General features: G+C 37.5%; 1 pseudogene; it reads right to left on the minus strand.

Annotated features, from left to right (window-relative positions):
• LOC140604353 (metalloendopeptidase OMA1, mitochondrial-like) overlaps nt 1-12,219 on the minus strand; it is a 46,392-nt pseudogene extending 34,173 nt beyond the window's left edge.
• Nucleotides 12,220-22,807: the final 10,588 nt, after the last annotated feature.

A 22,807-nucleotide genomic window follows, 5' to 3' on the forward strand; every position in this document is an offset into this window, starting at 1 on the left:
TGTTGGGATGCAGAAACTAGTTAATAAACCCCAGCACATAATGCAACACGTTATAGCTTTCCTTTGTTCTACTTGGCTCAGATGGTCCTTTGAAAAAGGGTGAGACACTCCCTGTGTTCTGAATAAATAAATATTGAAAGAGAATACAGGATGGTGTGTGGCCGGATTAATATATTCCCATACTCAAAAAACAAAACAAAACAAAACAAAAACAAAAACAAAATGTTTCAGAGTCAGGGGGCACTTCTACTCCCTATAGACAAGGAAGCAACTTGAAGCAATATGCCTCAAGTCATACAGCTAGTTGAAGACAGAATTGGCCGAAACCAAGTCTTATGGTTTCTTTTCCAGGCCTCCTTCACTTTCATTGCTCTAGAGTCAAGTTGAAAATAGGAGCAACCAGTCCAAAGTGGAATGGAGTCTATGCTACTCTGTTCCAATCTCTCACACACCAGGACCTATCTGCTACTATTTATTTTCTTTCTAAAAAGTGTTTGTAACACTGTCAGAGACATTTTTGTGGTCCAGAAGGTGGATTGCTCACACAGCTGTCACCCTCTTCCTCTTCTGAGGAGGACTTTGTACCACATAGATCTTCATGCTGAGAATGATCACTGCTTCTTTTTCTACCGTGTTCTGAAGCTAAAATATTGGTATGGGATTAATACAAACTGATGGTATGGAAGGGGATGGGTTCTGTTACTTACAACTTACAAACTGTTTGTTAAAAAAGGTAATTGAAAATAAGAAAAATAATCCATAACATATTTGTTTGCATGTCTTTGTATATATACACATCTATGTGAACTCACACATAGACAACACACAGATAGATGGCCACGTATGACTAATATTTTGAAAACTTTTCCATATAGTATTACTAATTTCCCAAACAATTGAAGATTCTCCTATCCCATTACTTTGACTCCATAATAGTCTAATTTGTGACTAAATGAATGTTTATTCAAACAACTCTCTATTGTTGATCATGTAGCTGATTTCCAACATTTTATTATATAAATAACATTTTCATGACCATCCGTAAAACTAGAGTTGTCTTTCTTTCCCCACAGCATGAGTTTTCTCAAAACACTGCATCTATAATGCATTACTTTATAAAGAGCCTGCAAGTAACAAGTCACTCATGTAGTATTACATTTTCTGAAGTATTCTTATTATATTCAATATCTCTCTCACCCTCTCAGGGATCTTTTGAAGAGATAGCTGTTATTAATTCTATTATTTTCAGATGAAGAAACTGAGGATTAAGTTTGACTGGTTTTCTTTTCTTTTTTTTTTAAGATTATTTATTTATTTATTCACGAGAGACACACACAGAGAGAGAGGCAGAGACACAGGCAGAGGGAGAAGCAGGCTCCATGCAGGGAGCTCAACGTGGGACTCGATCCCGGGTCTCCAGGATCACACACTGGGCTGAAGGTGATACTAAACCACTGAGCCACCCAGGCTGCCCTTGACTGGTTTTCTTAAGAGCTAAGCTAGTATATGGCATGTCATTAGAGGTTCTTTTTACCTTAAGGTCTAATACCTTACATCTTTTTTTTCTTCCTCTCTCCCTGCCCATATCCTTGTCCTACCCACCACCATTTTTTTGAGAAAAGAAGTCATTACTCCAGTCCTTGAGAACACTGGAAGAGAAAAGCAAGTAAATTGTTATTTACATTATCTTGTGAAAAATGCAGTTATGATACAATGAAGGAGTGGCTCTTAAATCAAACAGGACTGCTATGCAGAGTTTTCTCGGAAAGGTAAAATTTAAGGTAGAGATACTTGAATCAAACTTCTAATTCTCACTAAAGAGTTTAAAGTACCCTCTAGTCAATTATAACCTCACTTTATCCCCATTTCTTTGAAATTACAGTATTACATTCCAATAAGGCAGAGTTCCTCCCTGTCTTTGGCCATCAACACTTATCCTCAACTTGGCCATACCCATCTTCTTCCATCTGTATGCAATGTGTAGTCTTTTTTCTTTTTTAAGATTTTATTTATTTATTCATGAGAGACACACACAGAGAGAGAGGCAGAACCACAGGCAGAGACAGAAGCAGGCTCCATGCAGGGAGTCCAACATGGGACTCAATCCCAGGTTTCCAGGATCATGCCCTGGACTGAAGGCAGCGCTAAACTGCTGAGCCACCCGGGCTGCCCAATGTGTAGTCTTATGAGCACTTATCCCACTTAATTTAATCTTCCAAAATTTCTATCTCTCTAAATCCTATTCATTACATGGAACCCGCTTCAAGGTTTATGTCTTGCATGAAACCAGAGTCAATTCCTATGGCCATGCTGAGAAATACCAAATTCTCAGAGCATCCTTGAGAAGACTTCATCATGTAAAATTTTCCATTCTCTTACCAGAATTAGACACTAGATTGCACACTAGAATCAGTTATTGTGACTTGGACGAGGGCTACAGAAATATTTGGGTATGGTCACTATCATGCAAAAGTCATTGCAATAGTCCAGGGATAGTACAAGATCCCTGAAATGACCTCTAGATGTGTCCTTTTTATTTTTACATATTTCTGTCCTTGCAGCTTTCTGAGAATGGTGGCTATCAAACTATAATGGTCTTGCACATTAATTTCTTAATCTCCTCAGAGGTTAGAATAGCTTCACAACTGAGACAAAATATCAGAAGGCTGAAGAGATGCCACTCAGAGAGGAGATTGAACAAAGCTAGAGAATGGAAGAATGCCCTTCAAATATACAACAAAGAGGCAGCCTGAGAAGGTGTTGATTGACAAAGAAATCCCCTCAATGGGCTTTGCCTTTGGAAGCCACTTCCCCTGATTCTCAGAGATTTCTGATAATGCTTGGCAACACTGTTGCTGTTGGAAATGGCATTTAGCTTTATGTCAATAGACTTCACTGTAATTAAAATCAATCAAAGCATTCAGGGGATTTGGAGAACTTTACCATCTTGGCACGAGATCAGTGCACTAGAGAAAAGGCATTTTGGTTGATAGCTAAGCCATACTCCTAGAAATATCACTCAAGAACCCAGAATTTTTGGCACTGAAAACAAAAGTACTTAAATATATTGCTGAGGGCAATTTCCATAAACTGAATCTGAGTTACCAGACCATTATGGAGAGCTCAAAGACAGGCAAGTTATGCAGGCCATTAAAGCTAAGTTGGCAGATATAAATAAAAAAATCAGCTCCAGAATGATTTTGTATTCTGGGGAACCTGTCCACACAGAGAAATACATTTAACATTATAATAAATACTTGTATTAGTTATGTCTTACTGCATAACAACCACATTTTTTTTTAATTAGGACAATGCACATTTATTATCCCAATGTTTCTGTGGATCAGGAAGCTTACCTGGGTTTTCTGAACGGCTATAATCAGTCAGCTGGGCTGCATTCTCATCAGAAGGAATGGCTGCTGAAAGTCTCCTTCTTACCCCTATGTGAAGATGTTCACATAGGTTTTTAGCAGAATTTATCTTTGTGTTGAAGGACTGATGGCCACATCTTCTGGCTGGCTATGCATTCAAACCTGTTCTCAGCTTCTAGAAGTTACCACAATTCCTTGACATGTGGATTTTTCCAACATGGCCCTTTAATTTGTCAAGATAGCAAGAAGAATCTCTAGTGTTAGTTAATTAGCAAAGTAGAGTCTCATATATTTTAACCCAATCATGAGGGTGATATCAGAGTCATCCCCTTTGCCATATTTTATTGATTAGAAGTAAATCACAAGTCCTTCCCACACTCAAGGAGAGGAGATTGCAAAAAGCTATAAGGAGGCAGGGATCTTGGTTATTCTTTAGATGTGTCTGCCACTATAAGGAATAAAAAACTCATAGCTGTAGGGCTACCAGGTGGCTCAGTTGGTTAAGCGTCTGACTCTTGACTTCAGCTCAGATCATGATCTCAGGGTCATGAGATTGAGCCCAGTGTTGGGTTTGTACTGGCTGTGGAGCCTGCTTGAGATTCTCTCTCACCCCCTTCTCTTTGACCCTCCCCGCCTGCTCTCTCTCTCTCTAAATGAAACAAAACAAACAAACAAAAAACAAAATAAAAACCTTACAGTTGCATATGGATACACTGAGCTCTAAACCGAGGAGTGGTCTTTAACCCTACACCTTTCTCCGCTGGACTACTACTTCAGTTTCCTAATCTGTCTCTTAGCTCCTAATTTTATCACTGTAAATCATCCTCCAGAGAACAATGTTTTTTAAAGTCCAATTTTGGATTTAATTTCTAATTGGATTTATTTATTTATTTTTTTTTGGTTTTTTTTAAGATTTTATTTATTTATTTATTTATTTATTTATTTATTTTTAATTTATTTTTTTTTATTGGTGTTCAATTTACTAACATACAGAATAACACCCAGTGCCCGTCACCCATTCACTCCCACCCCCCGCCCTCCTCCCCTTCTACCACCCCTAGTTCGTTTCCCAGAGTTAGCAGTCTTTACGTTCTGTCTCCCTTTCTGATATTTCCCACACATTTCTTCTCCCTTCCCTTATTTTCCCTTTCACTATTATTTATATTCCCCAAATGAATGAGAACATATAATGTTTGTCCTTCTCCGACTGACTTACTTCACTCTAATTGGATTTAAAATCCAATTTTAACATGTTACAGACCTGCTGGGTCCTCCTCCCTCCCCTCTTCCAGCTGCCTCAGGTTAAATCTAGAATGGGTGGAACTACTGAATAGGTACATCTCTCCAGTTTTATTTCTAGCATTTTCAGCTCTGCCTCTTATCACACTTCTTGTAGTTCCTTGCATACAGTATGCTACTTCTCTGAGCATTTGCCTATGGTTACCACTTTCCCTCAAATAATTTCCTCCCTTCCTCTGGTACTTCCTTCATTTGGAAAATTCTAACTTGTTCTTTAAGAAATTTCTGGCTTCACCTCCTGTAAGAAGGATTCTCTATGATTTCCTTGTAGAATATCTCAAATCATTCAATGCTCTGTATCTCTCAACAACTTAGAACTAACCCATTATTTTTTTTAAGATTTTATTTTTATTTATTCATGAGAGACATAGAGAGAGAGGCAGAGACACAGGCAGAGGGAGAAGCAGGCTCCCTGCAGAGAGCCTGATGTGGGACTCGATGCCAGGACCCCAGGATTACAACCTGAGCAGAAGGCAGATGCTCAACGGCTGAGCCACCTAGTCTTTCCTAATCCACTTTATTATACTGATCATTTTGTTATCCCATCTCTTCCACTTGGCTCCGCACTAATTCAGGGAAAAATCATGTGTTTTTTTCCCCCTTTCAAAGTTCCTGATATTTAGCAATGTCATTTGAATAAATGGATAAATTAACAAAATTGCTCTGGTCAGTAAATATATAATATCAGTTTTGCTCCAAGACTTTTGTGGATTACATTCTTAGATGCAAGTGTTTCATAACTTTAGTAACAGTATCTGTTTCTATTTTATTGTTTGAATTTCACCTATTTTAGAAAAATTTCTAAAAGCTTATGAACATTAGCTTTTTGAAATATAAGTTGCAAATATTCCCCCTTAATTTATTATTTATTTTTGCCTATTACCCATTTGACCCTAGTTTTTAATATTTTATAATGGCAAATATTTTCTGTGATGTTATCTTCTCTGACTGACATAGAAAATTAAATTGTCCATTGAAAGATGAATGGATAAAGAAGCTGTGGTCTATGTATACAATGGAATATTACTCAGCCATTAGAAATGACAAATACCCACCATTTGCCTCGACGTGGATGGAACTGGAGGGTATTATGCTGAGTGAAGTAAGTCAATCGGAGAAGGACAAATGTTATATGGTCTCATTCATTTGGGGAATATAAAAAATAGTGAAAGGGCATAAAGGGGAAAGGAGAGAAAATGAGTGGGAAATATCAGAAAGGGAGACAGAACATGAGAGACTCCTAACTCTGGGAAACGAACAAGGGGTAGTGGAAGGGGAGGTGGGTAGGGGGGTGGGGGTTACTGGGTGATGGGCACTGAAGGGGGCACTTGATGGGATGAGCACTGGGTGATATGCTATATGTTGGCAAATTGAACTCCAATAAAAAAATAATTAATAAAAAAAAGAAAATTAAATTGTTCATGTGCCAAAGTGGAAGAGGGGTATTACTTGTTCTTTGGCTAACACTCATACATACCATATCAGAATAGCCCCAGAAGATGTCGCTTGAATAAATGTACAGCTCACACTCACACTGTCTCACACACATCAGGTATCTAATAAATAGATCAGTAGTTCTGATCCACTATTATTTGCATTGCCATCTATGCCTATAAACATGAACAAATAGAGAAATACAAACTCACCCATGCATATATTCCTATTTCAGAAGCTGAACATCTTTAGGGTTTTTCTGAAACTATTTCTGAAATATATAAAATATATAAAATACATAAATATATGTATATTATGTTATATATATATATTTGTTTTAAGCCATATATACATATACAAAAGTTACAAATACAAAAATTATTTATCATGTCTCACCAGTCAATGATTTATTCAGTTTTCTGGGTTGTTCCCTTGCTAGGGCCACTTGAGGTCACACACATGACCACAGTCATCTGGCTGTCTACCTGGGGCTAGAGGCTCCCACAGGCTTCACTCTCATGTCTGGTGATGAGTGTGGACTGTTGACTTGGCCCTCTGTCCACATGGTGGGCAGTGTTTCCTAAGAAGACAAGTACAGATGCTACAAGGCCTCTGGAGACCTTTCTCAGATGCCATACAAAATCACCTCCACTGTAGTCCACTGGTTAAAAGCATATCATGAGGCCAGCCGAAAGTCAAGGGGTAGGAGAACAGACTTCTTATTGGGGTCTGCAAAGAACTGAGGCCTATTTTAACCCACCAAATGTTTACAACTGGACAAGAGGCCAAGTCCTATTGGGGTTCCATTCTGTCATTTGAGCAAATATCAGAATATCAGAGGAACTTAAATATAGCCCTGAGTGAGCCAAGGAAATTTTAAGAATATTCTTCTCCTGTTCATTAATCATTATGAAAATATTACATTGTGTTAGGTGCTCCCCACATATAACAGGGAGCACTTGCAAATTTCCTTAGCCTTTACATCCACCAACCTGGTTTCCTTTTAAACCTAACTTCACTTTACGTATAGCTATGTGTACGTTCATATATATAGGAATACATAAACATATATATCATTTACATATAAGCGTGTTGTTATTCACAAACTGTATATAAATATATTTCCATAGTAAAAACTATGTTAAAGTTTCAATCCAACTTCTTTATTGTGATTACATAAGAGAGGAAAGTAATTTATGTAAATATCGCCTGAAAGCCTTTCAAAAATTCCCTATAGCACATTTTTGGCTTCTCCCATCATTTGTTGATATACTGTGTGTGATAAAGACCACACAAGATTTCTAATTGTATATATTTTTTAAAATCACGCATACAAAAAATAAGATAAAAGGCAAGGTTGGAAGCATTTTCTCAAAGTGTCACTTTCAGTAATTTTTCACTCTGGGTTAGATTATAGCAAAAGCATGAAGGGCATCTTTGGGTAAAAATGGCACAGATCGGTATAGGAAGGCTTTGAAATTTGTGACTCTTTTTCTGGAAACTTCAGCATGTGTCTTGCTAACCCTTTATAGTTTAAATTGACCCAGGTCCTGTATCTGGCTTATTTCAACTTCCTGTATTCCTAAACCTAACCTCAAAATACTTTGATCTGCCTATACCTTCTTTCTTAGGAGGCAGGTAAGCAATTCTATTAGGCCAGAGATAATCATAAATTACAATAAGATACAGAATGATGCTAACAGGAGATTAACAAAGAACAGAGACGACTTTTGTGATATAATCATAAGACTTAAAAAGACATTGACAGAGAGTCTGAAAGAATAATGGTGTAAGCAGATCAATGGGTTTTGAGTTGTATACATCACAAACTATATACATATCAGTATATCCAAGATCTTTGTCTAGATTTATCCAGTGCCTAGGACTACAGCTGGTAAACTGGCCTGTGCTACAAGTCCAGCTCACCCTTCTGCTTTTGTAAATCATGTTTTATCGGCACACGCTCACTTGTTAATGTATTCTCTGCTGCAGCTTTCACTCTAAATAGCAGAATTGAGGACATGGACAGAGACCATGTAGTCTGCACAACCTCAAAAATTCCTGTCTCTCTACAGAAAAGTTTGCTGATCCCTGCTCTAGGGTCTTGATTTCCCTGTGGCTAAGTCAATGAGAACAAAAAGTAGAGAATGAAGGCAGGAAATATTTGGGGCTTACTGAGAATAATATTTTTTATCAGAGTATTGTCAAAAGTTTTGGGTTTGAATTTTGGACTCGACGCAAGCTATTTAGCCTTGGATTCTTCCCTTTCCAAAGTCCCTGCTACCCAGAATGAAAGTTCATTAACATTCTCCAACAGCTTTGTGAATCGCAAATCTGCAGCGCATATGTGAATTATTATTCATCAGAGTAATCATTTAGTATTGTTGACCAATGTACTTCTATTTCTTTAGCCTTCCATAAGCTTTGTAAAATTGCACTTCCCTGTCTTCTGGGAATAAGGTATGACTGCAGAGCTTGCTTAGGCCTATGAAATAGGAATCAAAATGATCTGTGTCATTTTGCAAGAAGAGTCACTTAGTGGGATCTGGGAACATATTAACTAAAAATGAAAAAAATCCAAACTAAGTGTTAAGTCAATAATACCATATTAATAGTGGTTCATTAGTTGTTCCAAATGTACCATAGTTATGGTCAATGTTAATAATAGAGAAAACAGGGTGTAAGGTTTACGTGAACTCTGTCCCATCTTCACAGCTTTTCTGTAAATCACAAACTTCTAAAACAAAAAGTGTTTCTTTTTTTTTTTAAAAGATTATCTTGACAAGAATCCCTAGGGAGTCATATTTTCTCAATAATCAAGCCTTCAATATCAACCAGAGTTTTCAGGGTCATGTCAAAGCTTGGAACAAAATGTTTCATTTGCTGTTCACATATGTATCCATTTTATTAATTCAGGAACGCATCAATTCATTCAAATGAATATTGCTGAATAGCCGCCTTATAACAGACCACATTTCAAACACCAATCTAGACACAGGAGATACGTCGATGAACAGCTCATCAAGTTTCATCAGATTTTATCCTTTCTCATTAATTGAAAAAAAAAATCCTTGGGTCATTCTGAATTATACTTGTTTATCTTCCACTATCATTATTATAGAATATTTCAAGAGTAAAACCCTCAGTTTTTAAAGGGTGTAACAATTGAGTTCAGGGTATTTCTTATATTTCCTTCTTGCCAAAAAGAATGGATATAAATCTCAGCTTGGCCATCTTGGCTCAAAAAGCAGAACACAGAGATCATTGTTTAGAGGTGAAGATGTAATGCAGAAGGAGAGAGAGAGAGAGAGAGAGAGAGCAGAACAGTGCAACAGGCACAACTCAGTACAATTCCCTGGTGCTAAGTCATTGCCAGCAAACTTCGTTGTTGAATGTATTGAAGACAGAGAGAACCTTCTTAAATTCAGCGAATTTTAAACAAAGACCCAGCATAGTTAAAGATAATGAAGACTGAACTTTATTTGATTGCAAACTAGGAGTTGTGCATTTTCCTCAATCCCTGATACGTGCTTGGATGCATAAAAACACCCATGGCAATGCAAAAACAACCAAGGCATAAAGAAATGCAGTAGAATGTGCAAAGTGGTTAAGGGTGTTTCAATTCTCAGGGCTGAGATATTTGCAATTGGTATTCCTCTATATCATTTAGAGTTTGTTTTGGGAACAAACAAGAACACATGTAAGATTAACTTTCTGGTAGGCTTTATAAAAATTCTCAGACCATAGTGGGAAGTTCAGTCAGTCTAAAGGAGGAAAGTCTCTCCATGAAATATTGTGTACATATACAGGCTCGTTGGAACTGATCTGACAGTTTCTTTCAGGGCTGTCATTTAGGTGTGCCGGAGAATCTTCTCTGTGGTTTTGTGTGCATTCTCACAATGGCACAGTCTGGAATTGCTATTTCCATTTAAATGAGGAAATGAGTCCATATGAGTAAATTAAACTGCCAAATATAATACGGCAAATTAGCATTGGATCCAGATTCAAACCCATCTTCCTAACGAGTATGACCGAAGTTCTCATTATCAAGGTAGGCAAAATTAATTATGATCCCCTATCCCCCTAGAGAAGGCTGTTTTTGCTAGAACTGTATGTGTGTGGTACACTGAACATAAAATACATATATTCTCACCGGTGAAACTGCTCATGATGAGCTGGTTAGGAGCAGGAGAATAGGAGTCTCATTATTTGCTACGGTTTCTCATGAAACACACTAATATTTTTAAGCTGGGATACATGGGGTAGATTTGAGTAGAATGACTAGGTGGCTGGACCAAGAAAAAAACAAAACAAAACAAAACAAACTTTCTTGAGAGATAGCAGCCACAACTGAGTTAGCGGAATGGTGTTGGGGTTATCCAGAGGATATATATTACATATATATTCTTTTTTTTAAGATTTTATTTATTTATGACAGACACACACAGAGAGAGAGAGAGAGGGGCAGGGACACAGACAGAGGGAGAAGCAGGCTCCATGCAGGGAGCCTGACATGGGACTCGATCCTGGGTCTCCAGGATCATACCCCGGGCTGAAGGCGGCACTAAACCGCTGAGCCACCTGGGCTGCTCATTACATATATATTCAATCTCATTTCCCCATCTACTACTCATGTTATTCTTTTTCTCCTCCACCTTACTGATTTGGGGGGCATTTTTAATTTATATTGACATATTAAGCATTATGAAGCAGATAGGACACATTTGAATGGCTAAATAATAATGATAAAACAAATACCTGTGTAGCCAATACCCAATCAACAATTTTATGGCCCTCAATCTATCTTCTCTCATCTTTTCCTCCCTGCAAGGGGTAACTCTAATCCTCAATTTTGTCTCAATTATTCCCTTGTGTTTCTCTGTACTTTTACCACCTACTTACATATCTGCACTTAATAAATTATTTAGTTTTGGTTGATTCTGATCCTTTATGTATGTAGGATAATCATATATGTTTATTTGCCATCGTTATGTGTTTGAGATTCACCCCTGTTGATAATGGAATGAATTCTTGTCTCCTGAGGCTACTACTTCAGCTCATGAGTACTGCAGTTTATTTAGTCATTTAGCTGGGCTGAGCATTTAGTCTTTTCCAGGAGTTTGCTGACAGCGTTGACAATATCTTGGTGCCTGTTGCCCAGGTGCAAGTTTACCTAGGATAAACACCAAAGACAGGAACTGTCGTGTATTATGCCATGAACATGTTCAAATTTACTAGGTAATTTCATTACTCACTCCTCAAACTGTTGTGCTAATTTATGCCCCACTAGCAAGGGATAATAGTCTCATTGCTCCACATCTTCATCAACATTTTATATAATCCAGCTGCATAATTTTATCAAACTGCTCTATGTGAAATATCAGCTTAGTGGTTTTATTTGTGTTTCTCTGATTATACAATTGAGCAACATTCTATAGGTTTATAGTCATATGCATTTCTATTTCCTGAGAAATGCCTTGTTTGTGTCTCTTCTCATTTTATTTTCATTTCTTTCATTTTAATAAATAGGAATTCTTTTTGTATTCTGGACATGAGCTCTTTGTCCATTACATGTGTTAAAAAACATCTTCTTCCTGTGTGTGGCTTATCTTTTTCACTCTCTCCATGGTATCTTTTAATGATTAAGCATTTGTGTTTTTAATTTTAATGTGGTTACGTTTATCAAGTTTCCCCCTTATGTTTTATATTTCTAATGTTCATTATAATTTATTTAAATATCACTTTAGGGGGCTGTTTCTGGCTTGCTGGACTGCGTTCCTCTATCGTATAGGTCATATTTATACCACTGGAGCCTCCTTTAGCTAAGCCTTCAAGTTTTTTCAGTTCATTGCTTCTCAAAAGTTGTCTGGACTTCTCCACTCTCCTGTCTGAACCTCCTTTGTGGGGTATTGACGTCACTAATTGAAAATTACTCTAAATACCCCCAATGTCTAAAGAATCACTGCATGTTGGCTTAAATATCAGCTTCTTTCCAACTCTACCTCATATCCGGTACACTTCCTGAAAGGTCAGGAACATCAGAGTTCTCTTTGCTTGTCAACTGATTGTAGTCTGAAATCACAGCAATCAGGCTCTGTGAGTACCTTCCTCTCATCTGGGCAGGAATACTGTATTTTAAAAAAAAGAAAGGTTTTCTTTCTAATCCCACCCAGAGATACATTCCTTTTTGTAGCCAGATACACATCAAGATGAATCATTTGCTCTGATTTTTAAACACACTTGAAGGAATTGTTTACCTTAAAAATGGTACAATTAAAGATCTTTTTAGGTTTCTCTTCAGCCATGCAATATGGCTCTTGGCCCAGGCTTGTTCCTAACCACAAGATCTCCTACCAAACAATAGATGCACAGATATATTTGCAAGCCTTACAAAAGATACGGATAATCTTCTAAATACTTATTCCTTTGTGATGAAGTGAAAAGCAATAGTCTGGAAAAATTTTTGGATTGTAATTCAGAAGATGTGTATCATAACCATAACTCTCATAGTAAGAACACTCCCTGTGCCTTAGTTTCCACATCTGTCAAATGAGGGTATTGAACTAACAGTTTCAAAATTTTTCTTTATTTTTCAAAAAAGATTATTTATTTATTCATGAGAGACACACAGAGAGAGGCAGAGACATAGGCAGAGGGAGAAGCAGGCTCCCTATAGGGAGCCCGATGTGGGACTCGATCCTAGGACCCCGGGAACACACCCTGAGCCCAAGGCAGATGCTCAACTGCTGAGCCACCCAGGCATCCCACTTTCAAAATCTTTCATTGTTGGTTTTGTTTAAAATATATATTCATTGTTTTAACACTGCTTCTAGAAGTAAAGACCCCACATTTTCAAATAGTCAGGATTTGTCCTCTTTATTGGTTAAGCAGATTAATTGCTGGATGAGGTAGTAAAGCCCTTCAAACCTTGATACTTTGGGGTAGGGCTGGAGGCAGTTCACCAGATTGGCTAAACATAACTGGACATAGTATCTTATTCCAGACACTGACCTCATTTGCCACTGTGGAAGGAAACAACCTTAATTCTGTCCAGCTGTATTTTCCAGCCATATTTTCATTGTCAGTGAACTCAGACAAAACTCAGTATTACTTTCAATATAAGTTGGTCTTGATTATACATTGGTATGCCAAATTTCAGATTCACTCCCAAAGAGGAAAGAATTTTCATTAAAACGTGTTTGATTTTAGACATTTTCAAGAGATCTTTTCTTCCTCCCCTCCCCCACAGGTTTATAAAAGAAATTCTGAAATACAAGATAAAAAGATAATCCTAAAGTCCTCTTTGAATGTGCAAAATATAGTGTGAATTCACATGTGAATGCTTACTACTATGGAGTAAGAATGTCAATAGTTGTTCTGGTCATTCATCTAAATGTTTTATTGAAGATCAGTTTATGAGAAATGTGTCAGGCTAACTCTTGTCCCAGTTCTCATGAAACTAATGGGAGAGAAAGACTATGGAATAGTTTTAGTAGGCATTATTGCTCAATCTAGAGATATATGAGAAATATAACTTCATTGTGTATCTATAGCTTAATATACTTTTCTAAGTTCCCACTCTGCTGAAGGAAAATGGCCTCAGTTCTCCTGAGGGTTTTATGTCTTTAGAGTTATGTCAGTGATTGTGGGTCATTGTGGGGTCACCATTATGGTCCTCAGCCCTGGTCTAGGATCACCATTGTCTGAGCTTTGTGGTCCCTTTGGTTCTTATAGTTTTCTCTGTTGCTTCTGTGCTGTTTGGGGCAGAGTCATATTTTATTAGAATTTATATTTGTCTAGTCATCCCGTACAACCATCTTTTCCATTGGGTCTTTCTTGTTTCCCCAGCAGATCTGCCAGGAAGTGGTGTTCTGACATCTCTTCCTCCCATTGCTCTCTTTCCCTCACACAAGGCCTGTGTGGTAGGTAGGGTGGCTGGAATTTCTTTCTAGTCTTGGACAAACTTTCCTCACTTCCTGCTTCCAGTAAGACACCTGTCCTCTGAAGAGATTACATTTAAAACAGATCTCAAGATAAGAATCTAGTCATTCAGAATGAGAGGAAACCATTTTTCAAGTAGATCCAGCAAGGTTTGTTTGTATTTGGAGAACTATTCTAAATATATTACTTCCACTATTCTCTGTATTAACTCCATGAAATAAGCACTTCTGACTTAATCAATAAAAATTAAAGTCTGTATTGTGAAGTAATGTCCCAAAGTCCTCAGCTTATAATTACAAAATAACTATTATTTTAACTGTGATACTTCCTAGGACTGAAAAGAAAATATGTGAGATGGGATAAATTGGGGTACCTGTCTTTGGAGAAGAAGAAGAGATTCCCTGAGAATAGATGTATAAGTGAATCGCAAAGAATGAAGAAGAAGCAGTTGAGTGAAAAGTTAAAAGAAAAGCTTCAGGTTATGAGGACATTGTATGTGAAAACCCCTATATGATAAAAAGGTGAACTGTTTGATGAATCAAATGAAGACTAGAGTTCTAATACCGAATATGAGGGTGGCAGTGCCCCAACAGGAGCCTAAAGAAAGAAGGAACAGAGATGTTGCCTAACCTCAAGAATCAGAATCAGGATTTGCAACTTCAGATTGTCTTATGGTTACTTTATTATACGATACTAACTTCACCATAGAGAAAAAAAAAAAAAGAGGAAGAAAGATAAAAAGGCCCATGTTAGTTTCTGCTTGCTTCTGTGACAAATTCCCACAAACTTAGTGGCTTAAAACAACACATATTTATCTTATAGTTTTTGAGGTCAGAAGTCCAAAATTGTGTCTTATGGGATTAAAATCAGAGTGTCAGCAAGACTGCCTTCCTTTGGGAGGCTCCAGCAGAGAATCCATTCTTTGCTCTTTCCTGCCTATAAAGGCTGCCTGCACTCCCTGGTTCATGGACCCCTTCCAGTAATGACACTATTCTCTGATTCCATCCTTTTTTCATCTCCTTCTCTGACTCTGAGCCTCCTGTTCTCTCTTTTATAAGAGCTCTTGTGATTGCATTTGGCTCACCCAAATAATCCAGAATAACTTCTCCATTTTAAGATCTTTAGCCTCATCACATCCACAAAGTCCCTTTAACCATGTAAGGTAACATTCACAGATCCAGGATTATTAGCCTACAGATATCTCTGAAGGACCATTAAAATGATTTAAATAGGTACAAAGATTTTAGAAAGATTAGTAAGGGTTGTTTTGTACTTTTTATAGAACCAAATAGATTACACCGTATTGGCATAATATTAAATAGTAAACAAATGGAGTACCAGAACAGTATTTAGTGGTAAAATAAAAAAATGGACTAGAATAGATAACAATGAACTAGATCCTATTTTACATAACAAGTAACTAAAATATAAAGAAAATATAAAAATTGAAATGGGTTAAATAATTTGAAGTCTGATGAGGGACATTCATTTTTTTTTCTCCTACAAGTGAAACTATTCAGAGGGATGAGATGGTATCAGATGAGAATTATCTACTCTTTTATGAAAGAAAGAATCCATATAGAAGAGTGACAGCTGATTTAGAGATGTGTTAGTTATCTTCCCTTTGCCCTTGCAGATCTACTTTCTACCTTTTCCCACTCTGATCTCTATCCCAGAAATCTGACCTTCATGGGCTACATTGGAGAATGCCCTTGCCCCCTGACTTCTGGTTGGGCTAATACAATAAAAGCAATTTCAGAGAGCAATTTTTAGGGTTGCTGAATCTATTCTCTCTGGCCCCTTCTCTGTGAAGTGAGGTTGCTGCAGACTAACTCATCCCTGCATCAAAGGCAGCTCTTCCTAAAAACCTCTCTCCTATTGGTTTCTCCTCATTATTCTCTTCCTCCATTCCATTGGGGCAGCCCTGTTTGTTGTGGCTCCCTACACTCTACTCACAGCTTTGTTAATTTTGTTAAAGCTTCTTCAGATAATCTTATTTTGTAAAAGTCCATCTGTTTCTTGCTGGGGCCCTCACTGATGCAGTATGTCAGAAAGAACCATGCAACCAAACACATATGTAAAGAAAAGAAAACTGTGAGAAGAATAGGTGATACATGGTAGAGTGCAGGAAGCGCTTGCAACTTGGAAGCAGATAAAATAGAAAGGGGAAATAAACATGAGCAGAAACAGGAGTGTCAGGTAAAAGTTCATACCTGAGAAGAGTCAAACCCATTTCTCACCTCCTCACACAGGATGCTAGCAGGCAGTCTATTCTTACCCATTCATCAGGAGACTTACATGTAAGAAAATATATGAAAGCAAAATTTACATAATTTTTTTCCAGATATTTGAGTACCCATAAGATTAATTTCATGTGTACCTGTTCTAAGTAAGGTACTGTAGGATGTGCTTTAGCAAAAGGGGGGAAGAAGAAATAAACAAAAGTAATCAAAGAAGACAGGGGATCTGTAGGAGAGTAAGAAGAGTAAAAAGATGTCCCAAGATGACATCTATATCACTACATCAGAAAGCATCTGGTTCTTGGTGGAGCAGAATGGAAGTCTCCAAGAAATGAAAGATAATTGTTTATGTGCTCTCTTAGCCTTACTTGGAAGGTTCACATTTGTTCTTACTTTAACATAAATAAGAATAGACAACTATATATTAAGATATTGATTTTCCATGTTTGTGACAAATTATTTTCCAGTGTGTTGTGGACAACTAATGCTTCATTATTATCTTGTTGTGGTATAGAAGTTTGAAGTTTATATTTAGTTAAACACTTGAAATACTTCTTTTATGATTTCTTCTATCACATTTCTTTTTTTTTTTTTAAGATTTTACTTATTCATTTGAGAGGGAGAGTACACAAGTGGTGGGGGTAGAGGGAGAAGCAGACTCCCGGCTGAGAAGGGAGCCCAATGCGGGGCTCAATCCCAGGACCCTGAGATCATGACCTGAGCTGAAGGCAGATGCTTAACCAGCTGAGCCACCCAGCGCCTCTCTTCTATCACATTTCTACACAGAAATTTGTACTGCTATAAGGTCTAATCAAATATGTAACTAGTATTTTTTTTTCTCTAAGTTGGACTTAACTCTGATTTTATAGATATTATTTTGGTTTACAATAGAAAGGGGATAATTTACTTAAGTAGTTTTCAAAAATAATTTCCATTATTAACTATTCCCCTTTTTAATTGCTCTTATTGTTTATGAACTTACATATTGGAATTCAACACATATATAGTAAGTGCCTAAATCATAAATGTTGAATTTTCATACTATGTGCACATCTAGAATAAGGAATATATCGTGACCAATAGCCCCAGAGCCTCCGCATGCTTCTTCCCTGTCACCATCTCCCTGATATCCACAAACTGTTATATTGAATTCTAACACTCTACACTAGTTTTACCTGTTTTTGAACTTTATGTAAATGAAATAAGAAAATATCACAAATTACATCGAGTTCTGTTTACTCAACATTTTATATATTCTTTAATATCCAAACATTTGGGGATTTTCTAGTGATCTTTTTGTTGTTGCTTTCTAAGCTTAATTCCTCAAAACTCAGAAAATCTTTCCAAAAAAAGGGAACATACTGTTATTCAAATTCTTCCTTTCCCATCTGACAAGCAGTACAATTGCTGAGGCAGGGAACTCATCCTTTGGCACCATATTTGATTGACCATGATGAAATGTCTTAGGCCATAGAAGAAAAGAGCATTATCCTTTTATATCCAATGGCAACTATCTTTGCTGAATTTGGCCAGCAAAATAGGAATCCCTAGTCCTCCAAGGTATACTCTAAAGACAAACTCTAGGTTGGGAGAAGAAAGTAGCAGCAGCTTTCTGTGAATCTGTGTCCAGCATAGCTTGTCCCCTTAGATGAGCAAAACAGTCACAGGGCATCTGCAACACCAGAAAGTGCTTGAAGTGTCTGTGTCTGCCTGCCACGGGCAGGATGATGAAGTGTAAGTTTAAAGCCAGATTAAGTTTGTCATTTTAAAATGCGCCCTTAAATGTATGGTAAGACATTTAGTTACTCCCGATAAGTTGTGATTCTTCTTGTGAAATTCTCAGAAGCTCTAAATAATGCATTTTTAATGGATTCATAAAAAGTCATCCTTCAAAAGTGAGTGTCGGTTTTGGAAGTAGATTTGAAGTGCCTCATATAAAGATAGGTGAATGGCGTGGATAATATCATTTGGCATCAAAAATGATGTGAGATTACAGACAGGGTTGTGTCGATGATAACTGTCTCAGTCCGTCTGACTGCTATGAACAAAATGCAATAGATTGCATAGCTCACATAACAGACATTTATTGCTCACAGTTCTAGAAGCTGGGAAGTCTGTGATCAACGCGCCAGCTGATTTGATTCCTGATGAGAGCCTTCTTCGTGGTGTGTAGATAGACTCCTTGTTGTGTCCTCACTGGGCAGAGAAATCACCTCTCTCATGACTCTTCTTATGAGGGCACTAATCCCCAACATGAGGTCTCCATCCTCATGACTGAATTGCCCCCCAAAGCCCCATCTCCAATGCCATCACTTTAGGTTCAGTTTTCAACACATGAATGTTGGAGAGATATAAACATTTACCTCATGGCAATAACCGACTCTGAAGGCAATTCATGAAACAAGAGCTCAGCTATCTTTGGAGAAATGATGTGACACTTCTGCCCAAATCTGGTCTTATTCTAATTTTCACCATCTTAAATAAAGGCATACTATTACTTGGCAATAAGTCACAAACTACAATTATTATTAAAAATTTATGTACTTGGCTACTGGTATATTTTCAAGCTTCCTAACATATGTTCTCCATGAGGAATGAGATCTAGTTTCTTATGTTCCCAGGTGTCATATAATAAGTATTAATAACTCTTCACTGTGTAGAAAAGTAAATAAAGTGTTTTTAGTCACATGAGTACCTAGTGTTTCTCTTTTTTCCATCTTCTCTCTAGTGTTATGGGTGTCAGGGCAGCCTTGATCCACACAGCACTCTGGTGATGCTAATAGGCTCTTTCTCAAAAGCTTCTCTCAACACATTGCTAAGGCTGTGTTCTTGCTTCTGATCTGTCAGATGAACACAATGGCACTTCCATGAAAGCTTCGGGGAGCTTTCAACTGATACCAATGTTGAAATGTGAAGAATCGATTGAAACCAAGCGTTTTAGCTCTCAGACATAGAACAACTATTCTGGTTGTCTATTACTATTTAACTACAACCACAGAACTCTGTGGCTTAATATAGCCACTTAGCATTGTCTCTCATGGCTCTGGAGGTTTGGACACTTAGCCACGCATTTCTCATTTGGTATTTCTCATACAATTACAGTGAGGTTGCAGATGGGGCTGGAGTCATATGGAGGCTTTTTCACACACATGTCTGGAGTTTGAACTAGCATTGCTAGCACAGCTGGGGCCTGGTACATCTCTATACATAGTCCCTCCACATTTCTAGCACAATGGTCTCAGGGCACCAAAAAGAATGTTCCAAGGAAATGGAAGCTGTCAATATTTAAGGAGTTGGCCTGGAAACTGGCCTACTGCCATGTTTTAAATATCCTATTGGTCATAGCAGTCTCACCCAGATTCAGAGTGGGAGGGGTTTTATTACACTTGGGTTTTCATTGGTTCTGTAAAAACCAAGCTGCAAGTGAATGGTTACTCATGTCGAGCATGTGTTGGGAAAGGGGAAGAGGCTGACAGCTTCTGATGAGGTTAAGTATTTGTGTTTTAATTGGAAAATAACACCTAAGAAATCAGTGTTTTGGTACATAAATTCTCAAAATCTGAAGGAATTATATTTGAGCCTTTGAATTATAAACACAATACACATTTATATCAGTCTTTATACAAGCCTTAATTCAAAATCTGACTTCCAGAGTCAGTTTGCTTTTAACAAGTTTAATTTAAGGTTAATTTAACAAGGTTAATTTTCAGAAATCCAACCTTGGCTGATGAATGCTGGAAGAAATAAAATATAGTGCTTGATTGGAACAGGGTCATTTATCAAATAATACCCACTCACCCCCAGAAAAAAAAAATCAACCTGTGTTCTTGAATTATATTCCAACCAATATAAGGAAACGTTCTACAGTCACAACCAAATAGACATTGTCCATATGGGAAAACTGAGGAATGGCTAAAATGCTGTCACATAGCCGTCAGTCTCTCCAACAGACACAAAAAATGTGAAGTTATGAAATAAACTAGAGGAGATCTTTTGAGCCATTGGCAGCAGTTGAAACAATTTGTTGATTGCCAATTATAGCAGGAAAGGTCCAGCCTCCTCACTGCCAAGCAGATCATGTAATCTAAGAATCAGTGTGGCACTTGCAAAACAACCTTACCACTGAGAAGGGGATGGCTTGCATTGGACCTTGACATCAGACCTGGAAGATCTCCCCAGTGCCAGTGCTCTAATCCAAATTTCACTGTGTGTCTAAATTATTTCGAGATCCTGATAAAACATAGGCTCTTATTTAGTAGATCTGGGCTAAGTACAGAGATTCTGCATTTCTTTTTTTTTTTTTTTTTTTTGAGATTCTGCATTTCTAACAAGCTCCCAGGTAATGCTGATAGTGGACCACACTTTGAGTAGCAGGATTCCAGCCAACATACCATTTTAGTGGATTGTTACGACTGTAACTAAACTTGAGATGGGAGTTTTTATGACTCAAAAGTCCCGTGAGGTGTGACAGCAAGTCTCATTATGGAAATTAAACAAATTACATGTAATGTTCAAGAATTCCAAACCTGATGGAGACCTCGCAAACTGTTTAATAAATGAACTGAAATTAAGGAAGATGACCCAGCCAATCAGGACCAAGTCACAGCAGTGCAATGTATTTGTGTTCTAGACTATTTCTGGGGACCCAAGATGGCTATACATACCTTAAGATTATCAAATTGTACAAGAAACTCAAAGAACTGATGACATCCATAACAGTTTTCTACAGAGCTCATCATAAATGCAGTGACAAAAATGTAGAATTACTACAATGATAGGTTTATAACATTCTGGCATATTCCACCCTGATTACAAAGAGCTCGCTTGTGTCATTATTATGATAAGGATCTCGCTTAAGAAAAGAAATATCACATACCCACTTACTTGTTTTGGCAAGCCACCCATACTGCTATTATAGAAGAAAATTTAGCATGAGATAACAAGTCTCCACCCAGCCATGCACATCTGTCAGATTCTTTTTCATACACACCCTTTCTGGTGGGTTGAGTATAACATAGCCTCAAGCTATATCACTCCGTTCTTAATTAGGTGGGAAAATTGACTAACACATAAGAGATAGTGTAGGATTTAATATTAAGTTGTGTAAGTATGTGTGCTTATACTCCTATCTTTGTATTTATTTGTATCTTTCTAAATGTCTGTCTATAGATAAGCAAAATCTTTCTTTAAGAAGGCTCTGAATTTTGAATTGGATCACAATAAATCAGAAGTGAACGAGATCTTTTCAGGATCGACTTAGGGGAAAGGGGATTTTTTCCGAAGGAATTTTATAGGAGAATTGGTCATGTGGTTGAGTCTGTTTTTCCCAGAAAGAGTCTGGAGAAATAAAGTTCTAGCAACTCAAGTCTCTCCAGAATGATCCTCAGCTTTAGTTACCTGAAAAGGATCTGATCTTAGGACTGTGATTTCAAAGTGCAAAAAAGGGGATTTGCTTCCAGATACTTCCATTCCTATTACTAATGCCACCCTTTCATGTCACATTAAGAAACAAATTGCAGGGCACCTGGGTGGTTCAGTGGTTGAGAGTCTGCCTTTGGCTCAGGTTGTGATCCCAGGGTCCTGGGATCTAGTCCTGCATCAGGCTCCCCTCTGCCTATGTCTGCCTCTCTCTCTGTGTATCTCTCATGAATAAATAAATAAAACGAAAGAAAGAAAGAAAGAAAGAAAGAAAGAAAGAAAGAAAGAAAGAAAGAAAAAAAGAAAGAAAGAAAGAAAGATTGCAAATGCCAACACCCCTGTTGGTTGTTGACTTATTTGGCTTCAAACATTCAGTTTAACTTAGTATTTCTGAATTTATGGAGGAGTATGATGTGCCCATCACTGTACTGGCTACCATGCAATCAGAATAAGTAAGACATCCCCTTGGCCTAGGTTCTCTAAAAGCAAAGCTCAGGGCTTCAGGTCTTCACTGCATCATGTCTCATGCCTTCCAGAATATCTGGCTACTCTACTACATTATGAGGCATCCATTCTATTTATGTTTTTTCTTTCTTGAGAAAATGAAGACATCTTTTCTTCTTCCCAAAAAGGATAATTATAAGTCAAATCAGATATAGAAGCTCTTTCAATATGTTACTTAGCTAGTTCTCACATCCTGGAAGCCTAAGGTGACAAGACACTAAAAAAAAAGCTCTTGTCTGCAGGTTATCTATAGGGATAAATCGATCTAGAAATCAAAATGTGGTTTAAGAAAGTGTCTAGAATCCAGTGACAGATGCTGTGTGAACACTGTGGCAATGAAATAACACTGAAACACAATGAAGCTCGCATTGTTCGTTATTCATGTAAAATGGGGATACATGACCAATTGGCCATGTGGCAGGGTTCACATTGATCATGAAATAAAAGTCTTTGAATACTTAAAATCATAACAGATATCTAAGAGACTTACATGGTTACTAAATCAGCTGTGCTGGATTTTCCTCTCACTGGCTCTCAGCTGTATCAGCATCTGAGAAAAACCTTTGACTTGTTCTGTGAGAGCATTGCTTGAGATAAGAG

The sequence above is a fragment of the Canis lupus genome, chromosome 14, assembly GCF_048164855.1.
Source record: "Canis lupus baileyi chromosome 14, mCanLup2.hap1, whole genome shotgun sequence".
In the NCBI taxonomy this organism is placed as follows: Eukaryota; Metazoa; Chordata; class Mammalia; order Carnivora; family Canidae; genus Canis; species Canis lupus.